The following is an 11,486-nucleotide window of genomic DNA, read 5'->3' as shown; positions in this document are numbered from 1 at the left end:
TGCAAGTTTCATGGACTTCTATCTGAAGACCCTTTTCAGTTCTTAACTGAATTCTTGCAGATATGTGATACTGCTAAGACTAATGGAGTTGATCCTGAAGTCTACAAGCTCATGCTTTTCCCTTTTGCTGTAAGAGACAGAGCTAGAGTGTGGTTGGACTCTCAACCCAAAGATAGCCTGAACTCTTGGGATAAGCTGGTCAAGGCTTTCTTAGCCAAGTTCTTTCCTCCTCAAAAGCTGAGTAATCTTAGAGTGAATGTTCAAACCTTCAGACAGAAAGAAGGTGAATCCCTCTATGAAGCTTGGGAGAGATACAAAGGACTGACCAAAAAGTGTCCTTCTGACATGCTCTCAGAATGGACCATCCTGGATATATTCTATGATGGTCTGTCTGAATTAGCTAAAATGTCATTGGATACTTCTGCAGGTGGATCCATTCACCTAAAGAAAATGCCTGCAAAAGCTCAAGAACTCATTGACATGGTTGCTAATAACCAGTTCATGTACACTTCTGAGAGGAATCCTGTGAGTAATGGGACGCCTATGAAGAAGGGAGTTCTTGAAATTGATACTCTGAATGCCATATTGGCTCAGAACAAAATATTGACTCAGCAAGTCAATATAATTTCTCAGAGTCTGAATGGAATGCAAGCTGCATCCAACAGTACTCAAGAGGCATCTTCTGAAGAAGAAGCTTGTGATCCTGAGAACCCTGCAATAGCAGAGATAAATTACTTAGGTGAACCTTATGGAAACAGCTATAACTCATCATGGAGAAATCATCCAAATTTCTCATGGAAGGATCAACAAAAGCCTCAAAAAGGCTTTAAAAATGGTGGAAGAAACAGGTTTAGCAATAGCAAGCCTTTTCCATCATCCACTCAGCAACAGACAGAGAACTCTGAACAAAATACTTCTAATTTAGCAAATTTAGTCTCTGATCTATCAAAGGACACTGTGAGTTTCATGAATGAAACAAGGTCCTCCATTAGAAATTTGGAAGCACAAGTGGGCCAGCTGAGTAAAAGGATCACTGAAATCCCTCCTAGTACTCTCCCAAGCAATACAGAAGAAAATCCAAAAGGAGAGTGCAAAGCCATTGACATAGTCAACATCGCCGAACCTGGAGAGGAAGGGGAGGACGTAAATCCCAGTGAGGAAGACCTCCTGGGACGTCCAGTGATCAATAAGGAGTTTCCCTTTGAGGAACCAAAGGAATCTGAGACTCATCTAGAGACCATAGAGATTCCATTGAACCTCCTTATGCCCTTCATGAGCTCTGACGAGTATTCATCTTTTGAAGAGAATGAGGATGTTACTAAAGAGCAAGTTACCAAGTACCTTGGTGCAATCATGAAGCTGAATGCCAAATTATTTGGTATTGAGACTTGAGAAGATGAACCTCCCTTGTTCACCAATGAACTAAGTGATCTGGATCAACTGACACTGCCTCAGAAGAAACAGGATCCTTGAAAGTTCGTAATACCTTGTACCATAGGCAACATGATCTTTGAAAAGGCTCTGTGTGACCTTGGTTCAGGGATAAACCTCATGCCCCTCTCTGTAATAGAGAAACTGGGAATCTTTGGGGTGCAAGCTACTAAAATCTCATTAGAGATGGCAGACAATTCAAGAAAACAGGCTTATGGACAAGTAGAGGACGTGTTAGTAAAGGTTGAAGGCCTTTACATCCCTGCTGATTTCATAATCCTTGATACTGGGAAGGATGAGGATGAATCCATCATCCTTGGAAGACCTTTCCTAGCCACAGCAAGAGCTGTGATTGATGTTGACAGAGGTGAATTAGTCCTTCAATTGAATGAGGACTCCCTTGTGTTTACAACTCAAGGTTACCCTTCTGTAAACATGGAAAAGAGGCATAGTAAGCTTCTCTCAAAACAGAGTCAGCCAGAGCCTCCACAGTCAAACTCTAAGTTTGGTGTTGGGAGGCCACAACCAAACTCTAAGTTTGGCGTTGAACTCCCATACCCAAACTCTAAGTTTGGTGTTGGAAAGTCTCAACAATGCTCTGAACATCTGTGAGGCTCCATGAGAGCCAACTGTCAAGCTATTGACATTAAAGAAGCGCTTGTTGGGAGGCAACCCAATTTTTATTTATCTAATTTTATTTTTCTTGTTCTTTCATGTTTTATTAGGTTCATGATCATGTGGAGTCACAAAATAAATATAAAAATTGAAAACGGAATCAAAAACAGCAGAAGAAAAATCACACCCTGGAGGAAGACCTTACTGGCGTTTAAACGCCAGTAAGAAGCATCTGGCTGGCGTTCAATGCCAGAAAAGAGCATGGTTCTGGCGCTGAATGCCCAAAATGGGCAGCATCTGGGCGTTTGAACGCCAGAATTGCAACCTGGAGAAGAGCTGGCGCTGAACGCCCAAAACAAGCATGGTTCTGGCGTTCAACGCTAGGAATGGGCAACAAATGGGCGTTCAACGCCCAGAACAAGCACCAATCTGGCGCTAAACGCCCAGAGTTGTGTGCAAGGGCATTTTGCATGCCTAATTTGGTGCAAGGTTGTAAATCCTTGAACACCTCAGGATCTGTGGACCCCATAGGATCCCCACTTACCTCCACTCACTTCTTCTCACCCCTCTTTCACACAATCCCATAAATACTCTTCCCCAAAACTCTTCACCAATCACCTCAATCTCTCTTCCCTATCACCACTTCACCATTCACATCCATCCACTCTTCCCCATAAACCTACCTCATAAACACCACCTACCTTCAAAATTCAAAATCAATTTCCCACCCAAACCCACCCTATATGGCCGAATACACCCCCCTCTCACCTCCATATTTTCTTCTTCTTCTTCATCTATTCTTTCTTCTCTTGCTCGAGGGTGAGCAATATTCTAAGTTTGGTGTGGTAAAAGCATAGCTTTTTGTTTTTCCATAACCATTAATGGCACCTAAGACCGGAGAATCCTCTAGAAAAGAGAAAGGGAAGACAATTGCTTCCACCTCTGAGCCATGGGAGATGGAAAGATTCATCTCACAAGCCCATCACTAAGAAAAGGATGGAGCAAGCAAGAGAGCCCATTCATGGATCTCAAGAGACACATGAAGAAGCTTATCATCAAGAGATCCCTGAGATACCTCAGGGGATGCATTTTCCTCCACAATTAAGGGTGGAACATCAAGAGCACTCCATCATCCTTCATGAAATAAGAGAAGATCAAAAAGCAATGAGGGAGGAGCAACAAAGACAAGGAAGAGACATAGAAGAGCTCAAGGACATCATTGGTTCCTCAAGGAGAAAACGTCACCATCACTAAGGTGGACTCATTCCTTATTCTTACATTCTCTGATTTTCGTTTTCTCTATGTTAAGTGCTTATCTATGTTTGTGTCTTATTACATGATCATTAGTAGTTAGTAACTATGTCTTAAAGTTATGAATGTCCTATGAATCCATCACCTCTCTTAAATGAAAAATGTTTTAATTCAAAAGAACAAGAAGTACATGAGTTTCGAATTTATCCTTGAACTTAGTTTAATTACATTGATGTGGTGACAATGCTTCTTGTTTTCTGAATGAATGCTTGAACAGTGCATATGTCTTTTGAAGTTGTTGTTTAAGAATGTTAAATATGTTGGCTCTTGAAAGAATAATGACAAGGAGACATGTTATTTGATAATCTGAAAAATCATAAAAATGATTCTTGAAGCAAGAAAAAGCAGCAAAGAACAAAGCTTGCAGAAAAAAAAAAAAAGAAAAAAAAGGCGAAAAAAAATAGAAAAAGAAAAAGCAAGCAGAAAAAGGCAAAAATCTTAAAACCAAGAGGCAAGAGCAAAAAGCCAATAACCCTTAAAACCAAAAGGCAAGGGTAAATAAAAAGGATCCCAAGGCTTTGAGCATCAGTGGATAGGAGGGCCTAAAGGAATAAAATCCTGGCCTAAGCGGCTAAACCAAGCTGTCCCTAACCATGTGCTTGTGGCGTGTAGGTGTCAAGTGAAAACTTGAGACTGAGCGGTTAAAGTCAAGGTCCAAAGCAAAAAAAGAGTGTGCTTAAGAACCCTGGACACCTCTAATTGGGGACTTTAGCAAAGCTGAGTCACAATCTGAAAAGGTTCACCCAATTATGTGTCTGTGGCATTTATGTATCTGGTGGTAATACTGGAAAACAAAGTGCTTAGGGCCACGACCAAGACTCATAAAATAGTTGTGTTCAAGAATCATCATACTGAACTAGGAGAATCAATAATACTATCTGAACTCTGAGTTCCTATAGATGCCAATCATTCTGAACTTCAATGAATAAAGCGAGATGCCAAAACTATTCAAGAGGCAAAAAGCTACAAGTCCCGCTCATCTGATTGGAGCTATGTTTCATTGATAGTTTGGAATTTATAGTATATTCTCTTCTTTTTTTTCCTATTTGATTTTCAGTTGCTTGGGGACAAGCAACAATTTAAGTTTGGTGTTGTGATGAGCGGATAATTTATACGCTTTTTGGCATTGTTTTTAGTATGTTTTTAGTAGAATCTAGTTACTTTTAGGGATGTTTTCATTAGTTTTTATGTTAAATTCACATTTCTGGACTTTATTATGAGTTTGTGTGTTTTTCTATGATTTCAGGTATTTTCTGGCTAAAATTGAGGGACTTGAGCAAAAATCAGATTCAGAGGTTGAAGAAGGACTGCTGATGCTGTTGGATTCTGACCTCCCTGCACTCAAAGTAAATTTTCTGGAGCTACAGAACTCAAAATGGCGCGCTTCCAATTGCGTTGGAAAGTAGACATCCAGCGCTTTCCAGCAATGTATAATAGTTCATACTTTGGCAGAGTTTTAATGACGTAAAAGGGCGTTGAACGCCAGTTCTACGCTGCTGTCTGGAGTTAAACGCCAGAAACAAGTCACAAACCAGAGTTGAACGCCAGAAATACGTTACAACCTGGCGTTCAACTCCAGAAAGAGCCTCTGCACGTGTAACATTCAAGCTCAGCCCAAACACACACCAAGTGGGCCCCAGAAGTGGATTTATGCATCAATTACTTACTTTTGTAAACCCTTGTAACTAGTTTAGTATAAATAGGACTTTTTACTATTATATTAGACATCCTGGATTGTATTTTTGATCCTGTGATCTCGTTCTGGGGGCTGGCCATTCAGCCATGCCTGGACCTTTCACTTATGTATTTTTAACGGTAGAGTTTCTACACTCCATAGATTAAGGTGTGGAGCTCTGCTGTTCCTCAAAGATTCATGCAAAGTACTACTATTTTTCTATTCAATTCAACTTATTCCACTTCTAAGATATTCATTCGCACTTCAACCTGAATGTGATGAACGTGACAATCATCATCATTCCCTATGAATGCGTGCCTGACAACCACTTCCGTTCTACTTTAGATTGAATGAGTATCTCTTGGATCTCTTAAACAGAATTTTCGTGGTATAAGCTAGATTGATGGCGGCATTCGTGAGAGTCCGGAAAGTCTAAACCTTGTCTGTGGTATTCCGAGTAGGACTCTGGGATTGAATGACTGTGACGAACTTCAAACTCGCGAGTGCTGGGCGTAGTGACAGACGAAAAAGGAGGGTGAATCCTATTCCAGTATGATCGAGAACCTCAGATGATTAGCCGTGCTGTGATAGAGCATTTGGACCATTTTCACAAGAGGATAGGATGCAGCCATTGGCAAGGGTGATGCCTCCAGACAATTAGCCATGCAGTGACAGCGCATCGGACCATTTTCCAGAGAGGATTAAAAGTAGCCATTGACAATGGTGATGTCCTTACATAAAGCCAGCCATGGAAAGGAGTAAGACTGATTGGATGATGACAGCAGGAAAGCAGAGGTTCAGAGGAACGAAAGCATCTCTATACACTTATCTGAAATTCTCATCAATGATATACATAAGTGTTTCTATCATTATTTTCTATCTATTTATTATTTATGTTCGAAAACTCCATAACTGTTTTATATCCGCCTGACTGAGATTTACAAGGTGACCATAGCTTGCTTCATACCAACAATCTCCGTGGGATTGCACTTGCTGGTTAGTTGTATCGAAGTTGTGAATGAAAAGCGATTTATTAAGACGTGCGTACAGAGTTTCTGGCGCTGTTACCTGAGATCACAATTTTGTGCACCATTGGTAAACCAACTTAGCTAACTTATGACCACATCACAAACTAAGGAATTTACTCCACAATATGAACTCCACTCTGGTCTTTGATAACAATCATTCTCTTTTTATTTGATTCAAAAGGAGGCAAGCACTCAATAAGCAAGGTGAAAATACAGCAGTGACATAAAGACAACACACACATGGTAAGAGCAAATAAGCAACATTAAACTCTAATTATCTAAATTAATGAGCAACTATAAAATCAAGTTCCTTTGGACTTCCAAGTTTTAGCATTTTAAGTATATGGAATTAAGTAACAACACAACCTTCGGGTGATGTTTTCTTCTTATCCCCTTGTTGTCCTCATCCGTAGTTTTTGCTCCTTCACTTCCTTGGATGATGGTGCACCATTTCCTCAGAAGGTTCCTGCAAAGTTATTGGAAGTTGCTTGTTTCCAAAGCACTTGAGACATAGTTAGCTTGCATGTATGCTTGCGAATTTCTGAACTTAATTTGGTGTGTGAACACCAAACTTAGTTCTTTTGCCTAGTACAACAGATTGCTTACTTGCAGAGAGCCTCATATGTTGTTATTAACAAAACAACCATTAACTTCTGACTAAACTACTGCTAAGTGGTTCCCCTGATTGTTTGGAGCTAGCAATCTGTCATTGGAGTGTAGTGTGATTATACTCATATCTTTGGTGGAACACCAAACTTAAAACTACACTTTCACTCTTGGATTTGTTTTGGTGTGGAACACCAAACTTAGCTCTTCGCAATACAGGGGAAACAACTTGTGATTTTTATTGAAATGACGATGAAAAAGAAACTACCTCAGGTTGGGTTGCCTCCCAACAAAGCGCTCTTTTAGCATCGCTAGCTCGACGATTCCTCCATTACTTGAGATGATACTTCACTTTGGGGTTTTAAGGGGAAGTACGGACTATGACTCACTTATATAGGGAAGTGAGGAGGAAATGAAAGGTGTGGATTGTCGTGGTGGTTGTTTGACAGACGGTTAGGGTTTTGTGTGGAATAAGCACAAGGATTGCCAACTTTATGATGGGGTTGGTTCAGTTTCCAAGTTTGTTCTTCTTCTAATGTTGCATGGCAACCATTTCCAATGCATTCCCCTTTGAGACACGTGCGAAATATTCTTCCTTTTGCGTTATCCGAACCCTTCAATGCCCCATCAATGATCCTACAAAATAAAAAAAATGATTAAAAACACACTTGTAGGAAGTGGCGGCAAAATTTAAAGAATAACTACTTTTTAAAGTTTTTGTTTTAACTAACTAAGTGCCATTCATTAGTGCAAACCAACTGACTAGCTCAACATCCATGTGTACAACATTTGCAACACCAAACTTAGTTTGGTACATTGTAATGTAAAAGAATTGTTCAAGGCCTCTAAGAGTGACATGATATAGGTTAGATTGATGTTCTCTTAGTGTGCCTTGAACACCAAACTTGTTCTTCACTATATGTTGCACACAATGACTCATACAAATGCATATCAAGTTGATTTGAAATTCATGAACCTTGCATTATTAACTAATCTAAAAGCATATAAAACATGGGTTGCCTCCCATGAAGCGCTTCTTTAGCGTCACTAGCTTGACGTTTTGCCTTTATCAGGGTGGTTGGTAATGCTTCAGATCTTCCCCTCTTGCAGTAGACCTATATCCATTGGCTTCATCAAGGATCTCCACATGTTCTAAGGAAAGAACTCTGTTATTGGTGAAGACCTTAGGTAACTGAGATGGGATAGTGGGGAGATGAGGTGGAATATCTGGGAAGTAGGCTGAGATCACTTTATCCCCCGGACAAAAGTCCTCTGTAGGGATCTTCTTGTTCCTCCACTGATAAACCACTATTTTATGGTTTATCTTGTGCTCAATTGAGTGGTTTTTATCAACTCTTTACCCACTTATTCATACTATTTGCATGGTTTTACATTTGCCTTCCTAATTATGTGCTTTGATTGAAAACATGCTTCTTTGAGCTTTAAATTGATAATTATTAATCCTCTCTTATTACCATTAGATGCCTTGATATGTGTGTTAATTGATTTCAGAGATTATAAGGCAGGAATGGTTTAGAGGATGGAAAGGAAGCATGCAAAAGTGGAAGGAATACAATAAGTTGGAGAAATTGCTAAGCTGTCCAGCCTGACCTCTTTGCACTCAAACAGCTATAACTTTAGCTACAGAGGTCCAAACGATGCGTTTCCAGTTGCATTGGAAAGTTAACGTCCGGGGCTTCGATTTAATATATAATATGCTATAGTTCCCTTGACGCTAGGCGACGCAACAGCGTGATCCATGCGGCCGCGTCGCAGTGACGGAAATCCAGCGTGGTTGAATTCGAGACCAGCGAATTCTGGGCTATTTCTGACCCAGTTTGCGGCCCAGAAAACACATATTAGAGGCTATAAAGTGGAGGAATGCATCCATTCATGAGGGAGGCTTTCACAATTCACAATTTTAGGAGTAGATGTAGTTTTTAGAGAGAGAGGTTCTCTCCTCTCTCTTAGGATTAGGATTTAGGATTTCTTTTAGTTTTAGGAGTGCCTCTAAATCTCAGGTTCAATGTTCTTCAGTTATTATTTCTCTTCTACTTTTAGATATTCTAATACTTTTATTTGTTAATTACTTATGTTGCCCATTTGATTCATAAATCTTTCATGTTAGATTGGATTGCTTTTATTAATATAATTTGAGGAATTTTCAGATTTAATTTTGCTTTGCTTTATTTATATTGATGCTATTTAATTTAGATATTTTCTTCCTTTTGGCTTTGGTTAAGTAATTGGTAACGCTTGAGCTCTCAAATAAAGGAGTGGTTGAAATTGGGAGTTGCTCCAATAACTCTAGTCTTTCCATCGGAATTGACTAGAACCTGAGGGTTAAGCTAATTAATCCACTTGATCTACCTTCATAGTTAGAGGTTAACAAAGTGAGATTAAAATCTAAATTTCATCACAATTGATAAGGATAGGACCTCCAATTCTTGTACCTTGCCAAGAGATTTTATTGTTATTATTTTATTTTACTTGTCATTCAATATATTCCCTCCTTACCTCCTAATAAACCCCAATTTACAACTCATAACCAATAATAAGAACATACCTCCCTGCAATTCCTTGATAAGACGACCCGAGGTTTAAATACTCGGTTATCAATTTTAAAAGGGGTTTGTTACTTGTGACAACCAAAACGTTTGTACGAAGGGATTTTTGTCGGTTTAGAGACTATATCTACAACGCGACCATTTTTATGACATTCTTTACTGGCAAAAATCCTAACGTCAAAATGGTGCCGTTGCCGGGGAATTGCAAACGTGTGCCTTATTATTGGTTATTGTAAATATTTGCTTTTTGATTTGTTTTTATTTTTATTTTTATTAAATTAAGAGGTTATTGATTTTTATTTTAAAATTTTTATCTTATTTTATCTTATTTCAAAAGTCAATTTTCAAAATTCAAATTTAATTTTTTTTTTAAAATTCAAATTTAAAAAAATTTTCAAATTTCAAATTTCAAAAAAATTCAAATTTCAAAAATTTAAAATTCAAATTTCAAATTTTAATTTTCAAATTCAAAATTTAAATAACCTTTTAATTTCAATTTGTTTTTATTTTTTTAATTTTTTATTTTCTACTATGAACTCTCACCCCTTTGGCTATGAGTCTGGTTACAATAATGTTGAGGAAGAATAAATTACAATGAGAACAGGCATCATGGTTGGAACAATCAAAGATGGGAGGAGCCACAAGGATTTGATCAACCCTCATGGCAACAACCACCTCCAATGGACTATCAACAACCACCACCATATGCCTATGAACCCTTTCCTCAACATAACTTTGAACTACCACACTCACAAGCCAACTACCACCATTCACCTCCATATAACCCCAACCCTCAACCACCATACCAACCACCTTATGAGCCATATGAACCATATATAGAACCACCCCAATTCTAACCCAATTACTCCCAATCACCACCACTTTCCTTTGTATCATGTCCAAGTCCAGCAACCCGAGAAGCAGAGGTTCGCCTAACGGAAACAGTAAATAAATTTCAAACAACCATTCGACAACTGGAGTAAGTATTAATTCAATGGGCTTCTAGACGCTCAAATATACAAGGGTCAACCACAGCCCCATGTGGACAATTTCATGAAGAGCGTAGCATGAAGGAGATACTAGAGGCCCCAGTGGACAAGACAGAGAATGAATTCGTACTAGAACAAGTAGAAGAAGCTGTCATTGTTCAAGAAGAAGAAGAAGTGGTTGAAGACTTAGGAGATGCAGAACCTCCATGGGAAAGTCCAGTCATAGAACCCCCTTCCAAGACGTTTGAAATTGATGCTAAGGAGGGTGTACAACCTCCAAGGCATATCACAGTTGATGACTTGGAAGAGGTTGATCAAGAGATGGAGATTCAAGAAGAAGAAGCACAACCTCCCATGCCCTTGGAAAGCAATGAAGAGAAGATTGAATTGGAAGAAAGATACCAAGAGGAAGAGGTTGAAATTGAAGAAGCTTGCAAAGAGGTGGTAATTATCAGAGAAGAGCACAAGGGAGTGGAGCTTGCAATTTCATTAAAAATACCTTCCCCTAAGTTGCCATCATCCTTCACAACATTCAAGTGGGTAAAATTCATATCCCATAGCTTTCTAATTCCACTTGAATATGGGCTACTGGAGACGGATGGTCAACTTAGATCTCTTTGTGGCATTAAGAGTAAGAGGAAGATGGCCAGTGGTAAGAATTATCCTGCAAGGTTCATTATGGTTGGAAGCTTTAAGTTTAAACGCAAAGGTTGGTGTAGAGCTCAATTGAATGGGTCTAGGAAGCTGTTTGGTAGCTGCAGTGAGAATTCAAATTACTTATCACCTGGCTGGAAAAATACAGATCCCAACAAAAATGGGTGTAAAAGCAAGGTTTGGGATCCTGGAATCTGTTCTGACATCCAACACCCCGGGAGCCTAAGAATCTTTTTGAAGCTGCTCAAGGGTTTTACATGCCTAGTTTGGGACCCTGGAGGTTACTGGAATCACAAACACTGGTGGAGATTCCTGGATGAGTTCAAGCATAAGCCACCATAACAGAAAGCTCATCAAATGTCCAACTTAAGGACTTTAACTAAAAGTGCTAGGTGGGAGACAACCCACCATGGTATGATCGTCCTTTTTCATTTTTATTTAGTTTTATTTGTTTTTAAATTTTATTTTATTTTGTTATATTGAACCTGGAATTTTGCATCACATTCATATTAACACTGCGTTCTGCATTTTTCAGATTACAAAAAAAAAAAAAAAAAAAGCGAGCACGCGACGCGACCGCATCAGCGACGCGTCCGCGTCGCAAGGAGAT

The 11,486-nt window shown here is 39.1% G+C and overlaps 1 non-coding gene across 1 annotated transcript; it reads right to left on the bottom strand.

Annotated features, from left to right (window-relative positions):
* Positions 1 to 243: 243 nt before the first annotated feature.
* On the bottom strand, positions 244 to 350 carry LOC148571276 (small nucleolar RNA R71). Its single transcript, XR_015908516.1, has one exon. It is a non-coding gene; the product is annotated as a small nucleolar RNA R71 (small nucleolar RNA).
* Between the last annotated feature and the right edge of the window lie 11,136 nt (positions 351 to 11,486).

This window comes from Arachis ipaensis, chromosome B3 (genome assembly GCF_059453495.1).
Source record: "Arachis ipaensis isolate K30076 ecotype BB chromosome B3, ASM5945349v1, whole genome shotgun sequence".
In the NCBI taxonomy this organism is placed as follows: Eukaryota; Viridiplantae; Streptophyta; class Magnoliopsida; order Fabales; family Fabaceae; genus Arachis; species Arachis ipaensis.
The sequence above is the reverse complement of the archived record's forward strand: the minus strand, read 5'-3'. Positions and strand labels throughout refer to the sequence as shown.